Raw genomic sequence first — 15,878 nt, forward strand, 5'->3', positions numbered from 1 at the left:
AAATTATTTGGCTCTTGATTTGTGGGCCTGGGAGATCCAAGGGTATGATGAAAGAATGTGGGGAGGGCTCTTGCGTTATGTTACCTCATAGTGGAAAATCAGAAGGGCAAGTATGTATGGAAGAGACGAAGTATGAGGGCTGAGCTGGTTTTTCAAAACCTGCCCTTGAAGTTATAATGAGACCAACCCACTCATGAGGGTTCACCCCTGTGATCACCAAACCCCTCCCACCAGGCCCTGTCTCCTAACACCAATGCATTGAAAATTAAGCTTCCCTTTTAATTATAAATTTGGTCTTTAAGTCATTTCTTTGCTCTTTCATTTGATTGTAAGCAATTAAAGACAGCTACCCAACAGCCTGAATGCTTTGCTTCTTGGAATTTCTTCCATCTGATATTCTAGTTCATTGCTCTTAAGTTCTGCATTTCATGAAGTCCTAGGACATGGTGCAATTCTGCCAAGACCTTTGCATTGAGTAACAAGGTTGGCCTTTGCTTCAGTTCCCAGTACCTTGATCCTTAGCTCCTTCTGGGTCTTCATCAGAATGGCCTTTTACTGGTCACATTATTTAACTCAATCCATAGAAATCTAGGGCTAAAGACCAGGGGAAGAAGCATTTCCCAGAGTTTGAAGAGATGCTGGGTAAGAGCTGCCCGGGGGAGCTACAGCCTCCAATAGGAAATTTCAGCCAACCCCAGCTCTAGAGGAAAGAAGCTGGAGCAATAAAAATCCAGATATCCTCCCGCCATCCAACCCTCCTCCCAGTGGCTCTGTTGACTAAACTGAACTAGGAGCCAGAGGCCAAGGAGCTCAGAGAGGTAGCCCCTGAATGCCAGCGTCCTTGGGTGTGGACTGGGTGAAGGAGGATGGAGAGAGAATCCAGAGGGACAAAGGAGGAGTTCAATGTGCTGTTCCTTTGTCTGAAAATTGGGGATCCTTAGCACCTACTGCATAGCGGCTGCACTTGAATCAAGGGAGCTGAGCTGCATATCCACCTCCTGAGGAAACGGAAGATAAGTTCTAAATAAAGCACAGTTCTTAAGAGTTCCTTTTGCCAGACGCTATGTCACCATTGCCCCCTGATTTCTTAAAATTTATTTTTCTCTGATTTCTTTGTTTGATTTGTGTTCATCTTTCAACAGTTTTGACGTGCTCCTTAATGTCCGGAGAGTTTCCAGCATGAATTTATTCTGGTGCTTCCTGAAGGAGGTTGGCTTCTTTACTTCTGTGTGATATATTTTTGACCAGAGGTGGGGCTTGAGAAAATATCCAGTTTCACGATCCTTGGAAGATTCTTCTTTCTCAGTTTCGGCCTCTCATTGTTATTTTCGGGGTCACGTTGCCAGGAACATTCCTGCCCCCACCGGAGCAGACGACAGCTGTGTCTGAAGTACCCTGCTCGCTGTCTGCTGGGGTTTCATCATTCCATGTGTTCTGCCTGCATCTGAGTTGATTGGATAGAGCTACCTTTTCATGACTGGAGGAGTAGGACTTTCCAAATAAGTGATGAGAGATTAGCATCCTCGTGAAGGCCTGGTGTAAGAGGGGATCCAGCAACCCTGTGTTCTCTGCCTTTTACTTGCAATGTGACCTTGAGATATTCCTTTCCATTCTCTAAGCCTTAGATTCCTTATCTGCAAGACAGGCTCATTGTATCTGTCTCACTGGCTATGGGAGGGCGGGTAATGGAATATGTATGCATAGAAGCCCAGACATTTGCTTGGCTCCTAGCAGGCATTCAAGAACTCTTGTGCAAAATAAAAATGTCTAAGGTGTAATGGGAATCATGACCTTTGGTTATATTGGAGCTAAAAATGGAGCTGATTAGGTATTCCAAGGCCCAAATTATTCACAGTTCTCCTAAGCTATCTTCTAGTTTTCACTCTTTATCTTAAGTATTACTAAAACATTTTCCAAGAATGAATTGAGTCCACAGATGTCGAACCTATTCTCTGAGATTCCTCTAGGGTGAGATGAGAGGTGAAAAAAATCAAATTGAAACAACACACCTTTTGAGTTGGAGCAATGTGGAAAACACACCAAAAGACGCAAATGCCAAGAACAGAAGAGCCATGATTTCTGGGAATCCTTTGGCGGAACACTGTTACCTTTTTTATTTTTCCATGTGTGACACATGGAATCCACCTTTTCCTGAGTATTTCTGAAAATCTTGCCATTTGATGTGTCTGGGATCCAGGATCACAGGAGGGAGAGCAGAACACTTATGAGTCCGAACTCCAGCCCTGCCTCTCGCTTTGGGGAGGCAACTCAACAAACCCTTTGCACCTACAAAATGAATGAGCACCACCATGCCACTAATCTCAGGGTTTGTTTGAAGATTTGAAACATAATGCAAATATTGTCCCTAGCAATACACAAGGAAGAGTGCTTAATAGTGTTGATGATTATTGTCGGAAAGGGGCAATTGTCACATTGACTTTTATCTAGGAAAATGTGGTAGGGCAAAGCAATCTATTGCCCTCCCTCTGGGAAAACTGAGGCTCAGGAAGAGGCATCTGGATTCACCAAAGACCACCCCATTAGCGATCACCGTGAGTTCTGTGAGGGTATGCGATGGGCTGACATTTTTAATGCACCATAATCTCACCAGTAACTTACACTGTGACTTTCTGGGTACAGATCCTCTATTGTAGACCAAGGTGCTACCAGTGAACAGTAGCAGAAAGCCATGCCCTTGGACTTCACAGAGGTCCTCTGACCCTGACATTGTCTGCAAAGGCTTAGAAATTTGGGAAGATCTCCAGTATGTCTGATCACTGATCCCCACTGGATTTCAGAATAGTCTGCAGATTTTGTTGTCATTTGATTCATGAATTAGAAAATGGATCCCAGTTTATGGTGGCGCACTTTTAGAACAGATTTGGAAAAAGAAGCTTATTATCCTCTCTTCTTGTCCTTCCAGGATGCAGGTCTAAGATAAAAATGTTCGCATACCTGGGTTGGGGATGTGCCTCAAGAGGTAGCGTGCTTGCCTGGCATGCGTGCGGCCTGGGTTCAATCCTCAGCACTACATCAAACAAAGATGTCGTGTCTGATGAAAACTAAAAAATAAATATTAAAAAATTCTCTCTCTTCAGGAAAAAAAGATGTTTGCATACTTGAATGAGGGTGGGAAGTGGGCCTATTATTTCTGAGTAGATGGTGCACACCTAAAATTCATTATGAATAATGAATCTAGTGTTAAATCTTACTAATGAGTTGCAGGGTGACTGTGATGTTTATTATCTGCATTATTAAAAATGGTTAATAACTCAAGTTTTTGTGGAATATGCCAGGAAATAGAGAGTGATTGGGACCATGCTTCTGGTGGTCACAAGAGGTTCCAGGGTAACTTGAAGATAAATTGCCATTGCCACCAAGTGAGATTCTAAAGGAGGGAAAAGGGAGGAGAAAACAAATATTTATTGAGTATCTACTAAGTGTTACACTTTTAATTACACTTAAAAAATATCACTTGGTTATGTTTATTTACCTCTAAAACCTCATGAAGATATGACTCTATGTGTCATATTCTCACCAGTAACTAAGTGCCCAGGACATCATTAAATATTTGTTGAATGAATAAATATGCAAGGAACTTTCTACGAATGATATTTTAAAAATCATTACAATCGCCTTGTTAATTGGAAATTATTATCCCCACTTTGAAGAGGAAAACATCAGGATTTAGAAATGCTAAATAATGTGTCCAGCGTGTCCATGTCTATCGGGACTTCTATTGCAGGGGCTGTGATTCCTGAGTCTGTTCTCTCCACCACAGTCATGCTGACAGGTTCTTTTTGTCAGTCATCTCTATTTATGCCATGCCCTCTAGAATGGTAGGTATTTCTTTCTCATTCTGATTCTTGAAGATTGAGAGGAAATGTTTCTGCCCTTGACAACAGGCAGAATGGATTGCAATGAATGAAACTCTCTTCCTCCTTCTTTTGCAATTGGTGGCCAGCCTGGGACAGTGAGGGGAAGGAGCAGGGCATGAGGATGTAGGAGTGTAGCTTCCACTCCTCCCAACTCCTTTCATAATGGCTGTAGGCATTATCTATCATTGTGTTCTATTGCTCCCAAACCTAGTGGCTTACAAATAACTGACTCTTGTTATCCCACATTTTTTTTTTTTTGTGAAGCAGCAATTACAGAGTGGGTGTAACTAGGTGGTTCTGGCTCAGGGTTTTTCAAGAGGTTTCAGTCAAGATATCAGTAGGGGGAAATGGTCATCTGAAACATGGGTGGGGACTGGAAGATTTGCTTTCCGAAACGGATTCCTCACTTGGCGGTTGGAAACAGCCTTGGTTTCTTGCTGGCTTTTGGTAGGGGGCCTCAGTTTCTTACCATGAGGACCTCCCTGGTAAGGCGCTCGTGTGTCCTCACAGCATGGTGGCTGGCTTCCTCCACAGAGCATGATGTCAGCAAGAGAAAGCAGGGAAGAAACCACAGTGTTCTTTATGACCTAGTTTCCCAAGTCACACACTTTCAATTGTGCCATATTCTCTTCATTAGAAGTGAGTCACAATTCCTGCTTTCCTCAAAGGCAGGAGAATTAGGCAAATTAGGCTCCCTCATCTGAAGGGAGGAGTATTAAAAAGTTGGTGGACATATTTTGAAAGCATGATGGTGGGTTTGGTAGACTACATCTGGGTCTGCCACTCAAAACATTATTTTTCTGTTCCTCGTTGGTATTGTCAAAGATAAAAGACTTTGGAATCAGACAGAACAGTGTTGGAAGACTGGGTGAAATTTTAATGTCTCTAAGCCTTGTTTCTTAACTTTAAAAATGAGGATGATTATAGCAAACATACTTCACAGGCTTGCTGGGTAGATTACAGGTAATAAAGTCCTTAGTGAAATGTCTGGCACAGGTTAAGTGTTCTAGCAGTGGCCTGCTTTCTGTTCCAGTATAAGGCAGCCGTCTCCTCCTCTTCCTACCTCTCAAGTATGTGCTTGAGTCAGAATATTGAAGTCACAGACACACAGGTGTGGAAGGATTCCTGAGTCCATTGTTTCCACCACACCTCGTTGGTAATTTCTCCATCTTTACTTCTGCACCATGGAACACAGTTACTTGTAAGGAAAATTGGGTTCCAGAACTGGCAGATGAGTTGGAAAGGGAATTTATATGTTATCCTCCAACCTTGCTCAAATTCTCATGTTTATTTGTAGTTCTTTGGCCTTTTCAACATGATAGATATGGGTTTAAATCTAGACCCTTCTACTTCCAATCTTACTAACCTTGATTACCCCTTTTCTGAGTAATGACCTGCTTCTCAAGTTTACTGTGAAGCTTAAGTCAGGTAAGATGTGTAACTTTTTCAGTAAATAGTAGATATTACTCTCATCATATTTATGGTCAGTTTCAGTTCATGGAGTCCTAAAACATTTTAAGTATCCTCTGGAAAAAGCATGTGAATATTGGGACAGTATAATGACCTTTTTTAAAGACTCACAAAGCATGCCTGTCCACTCCTATAGATTATTCATCACAAAATGGAATGAAGTCCCTATTATTTTTCCCAGTCAGCACATCAGAATAGAGAAGGTTAAAAGACTTACCATTCAGGTACCTAGATTTGAGCAACAGGAATTATTTGAGGACATGTTGGCTTTATTGAATCTCTTTGGATAATGGTAGTTTGGATTCACAGAGTGATAGTTGGATTTCATGACCTGCATGAATACACATTTGACCATATTGACAACTGAAAATTGATAACTCACTGAATCAAACTATGTGTGTAATTCAGCATAATGTCATAGTAATTTTTGAGCATACTATAGGCAGGCACTCAGGTGGGTATGGGGTACAGAGGGGTAAAGGGGATTCCATAGGATACTGTAGTAAAGGAGGGGCATAAAACCCTCTTAACATTCCTTTTCTGTCTCCAGATAATGAGAAGCAGACAGGAACCCACTGGTAGTTAACACCCAGACTGGCAGCCCAGGGGCTTCAATGTGGATGAAATTCCTGATGAATGTCAGTTGCATGATTATAAAGTCAACCTGCTGGAAATCAAGATACCAGAGTCGAACAACTTCCTTGGTTCTGCCATTTCATTTATCACCACAGTCTGTCTGTGTTGTCGGAATTAACATCAATTATTTATCATAATGCTCATTTTCCTTCCTAGCCCCTTTTCTCTTACTATTAAATTGAGAGGAAGGTGGAAACATTAGTCCTCCTTACATCATTGTTTCCTCTGAATTAAGAGCTTTTGGGAGGCTGGGGAGAGGACAGACCAATTGGATAAAGCAATGGGAACTGGATAAAAACTGGATAAAAAAAAAGGTTGGGCCTCAGCTAGGACAATGACAGGCAGTGTAGAGAAGCAGGCAGAGGTGCTAACTCTAAGGCAGGTGGATGCAAGTTTCACAACATCACATAGTACCCCATAAATTTGCACAATTATAGTGTCAATTAAAAGAACCTAAAAAAGCATGTAGGAATACAAAAATTGACATGGAAGAACAGCTAATTGCCTTCTTAGATTTCTTTTCCTTTCTGCCTTAGTAACATCACCTCAGTTTTATATGGGGTAGCAGGCTTTCCAGCTAGAAGATTATATTTACTAGTCTCTGATAGCACTAATGATCAATGGACCTTTGAAAGGGCTCCAGGTGAGACTCTTGGGAACAAGTGCTTGACCTAACTGGATTAACTAGAATTCCTCTTCCAAGGTATCCAGTTATCCTTTCCTTCTTCCAGCCTACAGTGTGGATGTGATGGTAGTACCCCAGCAGCCATCCTGGACTGAGAGGTGAAGTCAGGGTGGGGTACCACAATAGAGAGTGAAGCAGAATGAAGAACTTGGAGTCCAGATGACTGTCATGCCACCCGTCAAGCTCAGACTTCTCTCATCTCAACTCCCCTTTCATGAGAGATGTAATACCGAGCTTTTTAAGCCATTGTTTTTAGGGTTTTTGTTACATGTAGCTGGACCTCATCCTAAAAAAATAAGAATGCCAAGATGGGGTGGAGGTTGGGATGGTGAGAAAGAAGAAAAAAATCAAAGACCCCAGGTTCTTGGCCTGGGTAACCATGTGGGAGGTGGTTCTATTCACATCAAAAGGACGCATAAGAGGAAAATCAAGAAGACGATGAATGTGGTTTGGAAACTTAGAGGTAGAGGGGGCTGTGGACATTTGGGCATTGAAGTCTTGCAGGCTGCTGGGTATAGCTGTTAGACTCTATGAAGAGATATTGAGCATGGAGAGGCAGTGTGGGCCATAACTAGCCCAGGAGTGGTACTAAAGTTACCAAAGTGGATTGGATGACCCCAGAACACCTGGATGATGTTGAGAAGTGTCATAGATTAGCAGGTGGATTGCTGTGGGGCATCTGAGGGTGAAACTAGCTATGAAACCACAAGGTTAGACTTCCAGGGGAGGCGGAGTAACTGCACCACCCACCACATTTTGTTACTCTTCCTCCAAATAAACCAAAATCCAAGGCATTTGGCTTGCCCATTCCTCATGAATGAGAGGCAGAGATGACTGCCAAGCAGGTTCTAACGAGCATGAGAAAACGAGTGTTGTCCCTGAAAATTGATGGAACTTCAGCCACATCAAAGCTTTGTGATGCCTAAGATATGTGCTCTAATCACAGGTACCTATGTGATTTCCATGAGAGTTGTAAGATATTCTAATAAACGAGTGGATTTCTCTCAGTATAGTCAAGAATGGTCAAGTAGTGGGTGGAGCATGCACTTAGGAATTAGTGAAAACTGGGTGTGTACTTCAGCTCAAGCCATGTCTACCTATATACTTCTGAGATGGGGCAGAGTCAGACACACTCCCCAACTCCTCTGTGAGATGCCATTTTCATTGCATTTATGCGAAGGGTGACATGGAGTTGAGCAGGGAACAACTATGACTGTGTACGTTGACTCTGTTTGGGGGCCAGTTTTTAAAATCTGTTTGATAATAATGCTTGATATCTTTGAAATAAGAAGAGGCATGGTAACTGTTGTTTTTTGCCTTCGATTGTCCTTTGCTGAGGCTGGGCTTTCCAAGGCCTCTTGGAGTCCCTCTTTCCCTTTTCTCTGCCACACACCTAGGGCTCCTCCTTGCCCATTTTTATCTCGTTTCTCTTGCACATGCCGTCTGTCCTCTTCTCCTGGAATCCTCCTTCCTCCTTTGGATTCCTGGTGTGCTCTTGTCTTCCTGAAAGTATCAGCTGAAATAGTACTCCTGTGGTTGCCTTCCCTGCAAGTCCTGGGTGGTATCCAGGGTTCCCTTTCATGCTCCGTGATGGCTTGGCCTTACCTTTGCCATTGTCCTTAGGATAAAACTCAGACTCCTCTGTCTGCACCAAAAGGCTCAGTACAATGATGGTCTCTTCAACTGCATCTCCGAGCACTTTCCTCCATGGTGCACCCTGGCTCAGCGTGCTGCACTCGGGTTGACTTAGCCTTTGGGCTGCATCTGAGTCAGGAGGAGAACATCTTGCCATGAATTGGGTCTTACGGCTGGAAGGAAGCACACACAAACCTGCCCATGGGTACAGAGTACTAAGGCACTTTCTTAACTGCGTCTTTTGCTTCACATTTTAAAACCTCTGGACTTGGGTATTTACTAACCACAGGTGGCTATTTAAATTCAAATCAGTTTAAATTAAGTAAAATTAGTAATTCAGAGCCTCCATTGCACTGCCACATTCCAGGTGTTCAATAGCTGCTTGTGGTTGGTGGCCACAAGTCTTATTACTCCAGATGTTCTTCAGGTCCTGCAGCTGCATCGCCTGATTGCTTTTAAAGAACGCAGAATCTTAGACCTATCAAGTCAGAACTACTGGGATAGAACCTGCGTGGCAACAAGATCCCCAGGAAATTTGCACCCAGAGGCTTCGTGCAACAGAAGTGGTGAGTTGATGGTCACTGATTGCAGCCACCTCTCTTTGGATATTCCCAGGGGTTTCATCTTTGCTGTACTCAAAGCAGAGCCAAGGAGACACCTTAAAAACAGTTACAATTTGTCAGTTAAGGATAAGATGCAAACACATAAGTTAATTAAAGTCCCAAAATACAAAAGTATAGAAAAGAAAAACAAAGCTCACACTGGTGGACATCTGTGTCTCTGCCTCAGACCTTCCGCCTTGGAACTGGCAGTTTACAAAGCTCCCTGGGAGTTTCCCACATCAGCCAGGATTGAGAACCACCCCTTTGGAAGCAAAGCAGGGAGGCTCAGAGGAGCTGAGGGTCCAGGCAGTAGCTGTGGTCACTCTCAGTTTCCTGACTCTGAATCTAGTGGTCATTCTGGCACTGTCTAGCCTTACCTTCATCAACGGAGTTCTGGACTTACCAAGTTTTCTTTTTCTTATTTCTCTCTCCACTTGAAGCAATCACCCTGAGATCCCGGAGGGGTGCTAACTCAGAGACTGCAACGTAATTGCTTGTTAATGTCAAACTGGTAGCTGATAGATTCAGCATCTGCAGAGGACTGCCTTCAGCGGCCACTGCTGGGCGCTTTGGGCTTGCGACTTTCCTGGTGCAGATCAATATTCTATTACAGAAGCAGTCAGCAGTCAGACACCGTGGGGCCTCACCTCTTGCCTTTGGGCACACAGGCTCTGCGAAGAGCTCAGGTCAGAAGCATGAGGCTGGGGTGAGGGAGCCACTAATGAATCCACTAGAGCCCCGTGGCTCCACCGCGGCAGGTCCATGCACAGCAGATCAGCCGTGCCAGCCACTGCTCTGCACATTAAGAGGGGCCTCGGGCGAGATAGAAGGCACCGTGTGCACACCATGTTCCATCAGTTATGTCCCCCATGAGCGTCGACCTCAATCTTGACCTACCAAAAACGGATGGAAAGGCAAACAAAAAGGGAACTCACAGATTCTACTCACCCCTCTGCCTGCCCGCATTTACGTGAATCTGTATCTCTGTCTGTCTCTGTCAATGTCTGTCTATTCCTCCCTCCCTCCCTCTCTCTCTTTCTGAAATTTTCTCACTGCAGGTAGAGTGGAGCAGAGGGCAGAAAAGCAGCTATTATAATAATGATAATACTCTGTAACCTATATTTATAGAGCACTTACAATGTGCTAGGAAGTCTGGTCAATTATTTCATTCATTCTCATACTTAATTCTCCCGACAATGCTAAATCGGGACTAGATTTTACCAATTAGAAAACTCAGGCTCAGGGGCTGGGGATGTGGCTCAAGCGGTAGCGCGCTCTCCTGGCATGCGTGTGGCCCGGGTTCGATCCTCAGCACCACATACAAACAAAGATGTTGTGTCTGCTGAAAAACTAAAATAAATAAATAAATAGATAGATAGATAGATAGATAGATAGATAAATAAATAAATATTAAAATTCTCTCTCTCTCTCTCTCTCTCTCTCTCTCTCTCTCTCTCAAAAATAAATAAATAAATAAATAAAAACTCAGGCTCAGAGAGGTTGTATGGTGTGTGCCAGGTCATGCATCACGGAAGAGGGAGAGCAGGGATTTGAGCTACATCTGCCACTCACAAAGCCATTATAGACATATAGTGCATCAATCTTACGAATGTCACTTGATGAGTATTTTTTAGGTGGATATCCTTGCACAACTATATCAAAGTTAAAGATGTAGAGACATTCTACCATCCCAGAGATTTTTACACTCTTCTTTCCACTTATTCTCCATGATAAGAGAAAACCAACACTGTGATTTTCACCGTCATCAATTAGTTTGCTTTGTCTTGAATTTTATTCATGCGGAATTGTATGTCATGCATTCTTTGCACCTGGATTCTTTTGCTTGATTCACCCACATAGTAGCATGTGTCATTAATTCCTTCTTCTTGCTGTATAGTATTCATTGTAAGAATGTATCACAGGTCATTTTCCATCATAGCTTTAATGAACACCTGGGTCGGTCCTCCCTTAGGTTGCTAAGTTCCCATCAGGTGGAGGTACTGTGTTCTTTTGGACTCACACTCTAACATGTCTCTCTGCTTCATTCCACCCAGTTGCTCTGAGTGATGAGCTTGACATAAGTAGCTACTCAGAATGATTATGCTGTTTCTCAGTTTTTTCCTCCCAAGGGAAGCTAGGAGGTGAACTTGAGCCATTGACATTTGTGGCGTGGAATCCAGATACAAGTTTTCATTGAGCTTTATGAACTAGGGTCAGCAAAGAGGTTGCTATTCTTTCTTATCTGGTAAATGAGCATAACATAAGCAGGTCTGCTCCAACTCACAGATGTGTTGTAGAGTAGTGGATGCCAAAGCAAAATGCTTCCTCAATCACGGAGGACATTTGCTCTTCATTAGGACTGCAAGCCAAATCCTCATATCTTCCCCCATAGCAGCGCTCCTCACGGCACAGGCTTGAGTCCCTCGGTGTATGTGTTTCAAGCACATCAGTTTGGAAACCACTGTCTAACAGCGGCAGCTCTTAGCCTGCCCCAATGTGCATAGTTAGTATGTGAAGGAAGGTAAGCCCTGGAACCGAGTGTCGTCCATTCTCCCTGCCATCTCCACCGTCCTCCACCTGCTCTGTTCCATAGTACGCTGACCTGTGTGAGCCCGATCACTGCGATCCATGTCCCTAGTGTCGGATTGGGCTCAGATGAGGAAGTGCACTAACAGAAGATGAAGGGAGGGAGAAGTGGTTCTGGGAGATCATTCGCCTGACTCCCTCTGTGCAGGGCCCTTTTAATTAAGCCCTCAGGCCCTTTCTCTATCCAGCCTTCCTCCTTGACTCCAGATTCCAATCAATATCCCATCCCAACCCCTCCCAGTCTGGGGGTGTAGCTGTCACTAACCCTGGGCTACTGAGATATTCCTAAAGGTTTTCTGACAACCTGTTCACATTTTATACCTAGTGTCTTTTAAAAACTCTCTTCAAATTCCCTCAGTTGGAGTGTGCTGAGACCCTAACTGATTTATCAACTGACAAAGCGGAAATTCCCAGACATTGAATGGTGACCTCCCTCCATTCACTTTTTATTGTGTATTGCCTAAGAGAATCTTGTGGAGTTAGTTGGGAATCCTGGGGAATGATTGGGTTTTTTTTCCCCTTATATACCAACTCTAGTTTTTCCGAACCCAGTTATTTTTGAATTCTTGAACTCTACAAAGATAGCATAGCTATTTCCATGACACTGAAAGGCAAAAATAGAAGCTGACTGCACCTCTTCCCCAAACTCATATTTGGAGATGACCCACTTGGGTCAGAGATGGAGCCAACAACACAGAATTCATCTTGGACGAATAGGGATTTAGAGCCTCAGTGCTCCGGGGTTAGTCCAGGTCTTTCTGTTGAGGAGTGCTAACATTGCACCCATTCAAGGGGGTCAAAGTTCTTCTGTTATAACCTGTAGAAATGATTTCTAAAACTGCAAGGCCAGTGTAGTCCTCTGGTTTCATCACGAAATCACCCTTCACTATTGAATCTGGTTCTTTGGGGATGTAAATAAATGTTAAAATTAAATATCATGAAGAGGGTATATCTTACCAAAAAAACATTATTTGATAAACTGCTTGCCACAGATGGGCACGTTTATCCTGGTTTCTTAGGGAAAGAGAGCTTATAAGATATTTAATGTGTTAATATAAGGTATCTTTGCCTCCTGTCCATTTGTCCTCTATCCCTAATTGTAAAATTGGTCCCCAACCCATGTTGCTTTCACATTCAAAATGTACTTTATTCCATTTGTTTTTCTTTCCGTTGCCAATGACCTCGGCCAGGACCCTATCACCTTTGATTGGATCAATACAAAAGCTTTTAATTAATCTCTCAATGGCCAGGGTCTCCCTTCCCCAGCCCAACCTGCATAAGTCACTGAGCAACCTTCCAATCTAGAGAACAATCATGACACTCTTCTTCCCAAAACTTGTGCTCCAGAGCTTACAACAGGTTTCTGTGTTCCTCAAGACCCCTGAAACACTGCCATCCCAGAGAAGCACCAGCCACCTTCAGTCATCAAAAATGAGGTGCATCTCCATCCTGCGGCACCTTATTCTAGCGTACGGGACAGAACTACATGGGGTAAGAAGTGGTCACACAGTACAGTTGGCCTGTCCACGAGGCCACGCAGGAGGCAACACTGACCTATCTTCCCGATGCAGCAGCTCAGGAAATAGTCTCAGGGTTCTGCTATTAAAGGTGATGTCACCCAGCACTGGATCTAACAGGGGAAAACAGATTCAAACAGGTATTTGACCCTGTGAGAACATGCCCCAGAATATGCATATTTTGGTGGAAAGCATCATTGACCCCTTCACTGATGAGAAAGCAGGTGTTGAGACGGGGTCTGCCATGTGTGTCTTTAGGGTCAGCCAACTTCTGATGGCCTCCCCTGAGTCTAGATTTCCCCCAGGAGGGAGAGGTGCCGAGGGATGGCAGCAGGGAACTGCCTTGGCCCCGGCTCCCTGCTTCCTCAGCCTGGTGGCTCCACTGCCCTCCCATCTGGCTAGCGCCTGGTTGCACATCAGTTTCATAAAGTGTGGGTTCCTGGCCAAGCAGACTGTTGGGTCCCTGTGTGCTGAGCTGCCAGAAAGAGGGGGGCTAATCTCTGTTCAGACACTTCCCCTTCAACGCTGTGCATGGCTGGGTGTTGTGGACTGAGAAAGGGAAGGTCCTCATGGAGACATCCAGGATAGCCATCAGCCAGAACCAACATCTCTCATCATCTGAATTCCAAAAATTCAGACAGGCAACACACGTTTCTCCCAGGCAAGGAAAGGAGATGGTTTTCCTTAGGACTTCCTGCTCTTGCCTGGCTTTCTCATTCACTGTGCACTGGACGCCTCGTGTCTGCCGGGCAGGGTGCTGGGCACAGAGGAGTGCTGGGCACAGAGGGAAACAGGGCTGCTCTCACGTGTCTGAGGAGTCGCCCAGTGGCCCAGGGAGAAGGATATAAATAGCACCATGGAAGTGACTGGTCCTGTACTTGGTGGGCATAGGTGTTCTCTTGGAGAACAGAGGAGGCAGAAAGGAGGGGAGGAGGAGGGCCATCTTTGAGTTTCTGCTGGATGGAGGTGCTGTGTCTTTTTTTTAAAAAAATTTCTTCTTTTTGGTTATACATGGCAGTAGAGTGTGTTTTGGCATACCACATACACATGGAGATAACTTTTTCTAATTAGGATCCTATTCTTATGGTTGTACATGATACGGAGTTACCCTAGTCATGAATTCATACACAAGATTAGGAAAGTTATATCTGATTAATTATACTGTCCTTCCTATTCCCCTCCTTCCTTTACTTCCCCCTTGTCTAATCCAAGGACTTCTATTCTTCCACGCTGCCCCAGCCCCCATTGTGTGTTAGCATCTGTGTATCAGAGAGAACATGAGGCCTTTGGCTTTTGGGGATTGGCTTATTTTACTTAGCATGATCGTCTCCAGTTCCATCCATTTACTAGCAAATGCCATAATTTCATTCTTCTTTAAGGCTGAGTAATATTCCAGTATACACACCACATTTTCCTTATCCATTTATCTACTGAAGGGTGCCCAGGTTGGTTCCATAGCTTAGCTATTGTGAATTGAGCTGTTATGGACACTGATGTGGCTGGTCACTGTACTCCTCTCTCTATACCCAAAGGACTTAAACTAGCACTGTGCTCTTGTGTCAGCTTCCTCTCCTAGCACTGGTGAAGGGATAGGTCCCCTGGATTCTCAGAAAGGTCAAGCCACCCCCCTTGACTCTCCCAGCTGGATTAAGAGCTGTTATTAAAGTTGCCTCTGTCGGGTCCTCAGGCCTTGACTCTTCTCACAGCCTGGCTAGAGCATCTGGGTTGGGCCCACTCCTGAAGGCTGGGAGCAGCAGGCCCAGGGGAGATGCACCAGCCTGGAAGCTGTGAAGGGGCCTCCCAGGTGGAGCAGGTCCAGGGCACGCCAAGCCAGAGAGGCCTGAGAATCCTCTTAGAATCCCGAAGCCTTTGGGAAAATGACCAGCCCTCCCCTGGGGCCAGAGAGAGGGTGGAGGACAGTGGAGAGCGGGGACCGACAATGATTAGGCCACCTCCTCATGTTTCACAGGCCAGGAGCTCGTGGATGCCTATGGACCGGTGTGGCAATGCCAGACTGGGGACAGCAGACCTGGGTTTGTGGGCTGGAGCCTTGTCTATGGATCTACCCTTCAGATCTCTGTGAACGTTGGACTGTCACTTAACCCCTTTGAACTTGAGCTTCCTTATTTGCAAATTGAGGGAGATTCTCAGTCCTGCTCCTGGAGCCTAGTTTTCGAATGATTTCACAGATATGGATCTGCCTGCAACCTCCAGGGTGCTGGGCACACTGAGTTCCCCAGTGTTTGACATGACAATAGTCTGTGGTGGCAAGGGACATTGTTCCCCTCAAATGAGTGTTCCACCAGTCCCCCCTACCCCCATTTGAGGTATGAGGGACTGGTGGAACTGGTTTTCTTTCCCTTCTTGGCCAGCTGTACGCTGCTCTCTGTGTTCTTTGAAGGAAGCCTAGTCCAGGGAAGCCACAGTGGTCCCGGTATGCTTGTCACTTGGAATAAAGACACAAATGTGAACATGGATGTGCCTCTTGCTGTCCTGGGAGGGAGGGGTGAGGATTCCTGATTCACAGGTAAGGAGACCGAGACTCAGATCTGAAGTCATGCATGGGAGGTCACCTCGTGAGCAAATCCTAGAGCCTGACGCAGGCCCGGGGGATGCTGGTTTCAGATGCCTGTGTTCTTTTCACTGCCCCCTGTTGCCAGGAGATGCTCCTCTGAGCACTTGGCTGGCAGTGAAGTTCAAGCCAGGGTTGGGGTGGGAGTCAACTCAGGATGTGTCCGGTGGAGACTTTACTGCGAGTGTTACCAGCTCAAACCCTCAGAACCCCCACCCAGCCAGCCAGTTGAGATCAGCCTGGGCTGCCAGGGGCTAGCAGCTCCCAGCGAGAAACCCTCTTCTTGGCTCCAGTTGA

Source organism: Ictidomys tridecemlineatus, chromosome 7 (genome assembly GCF_052094955.1).
Source record: "Ictidomys tridecemlineatus isolate mIctTri1 chromosome 7, mIctTri1.hap1, whole genome shotgun sequence".
NCBI lineage: Eukaryota > Metazoa > Chordata > Mammalia > Rodentia > Sciuridae > Ictidomys > Ictidomys tridecemlineatus.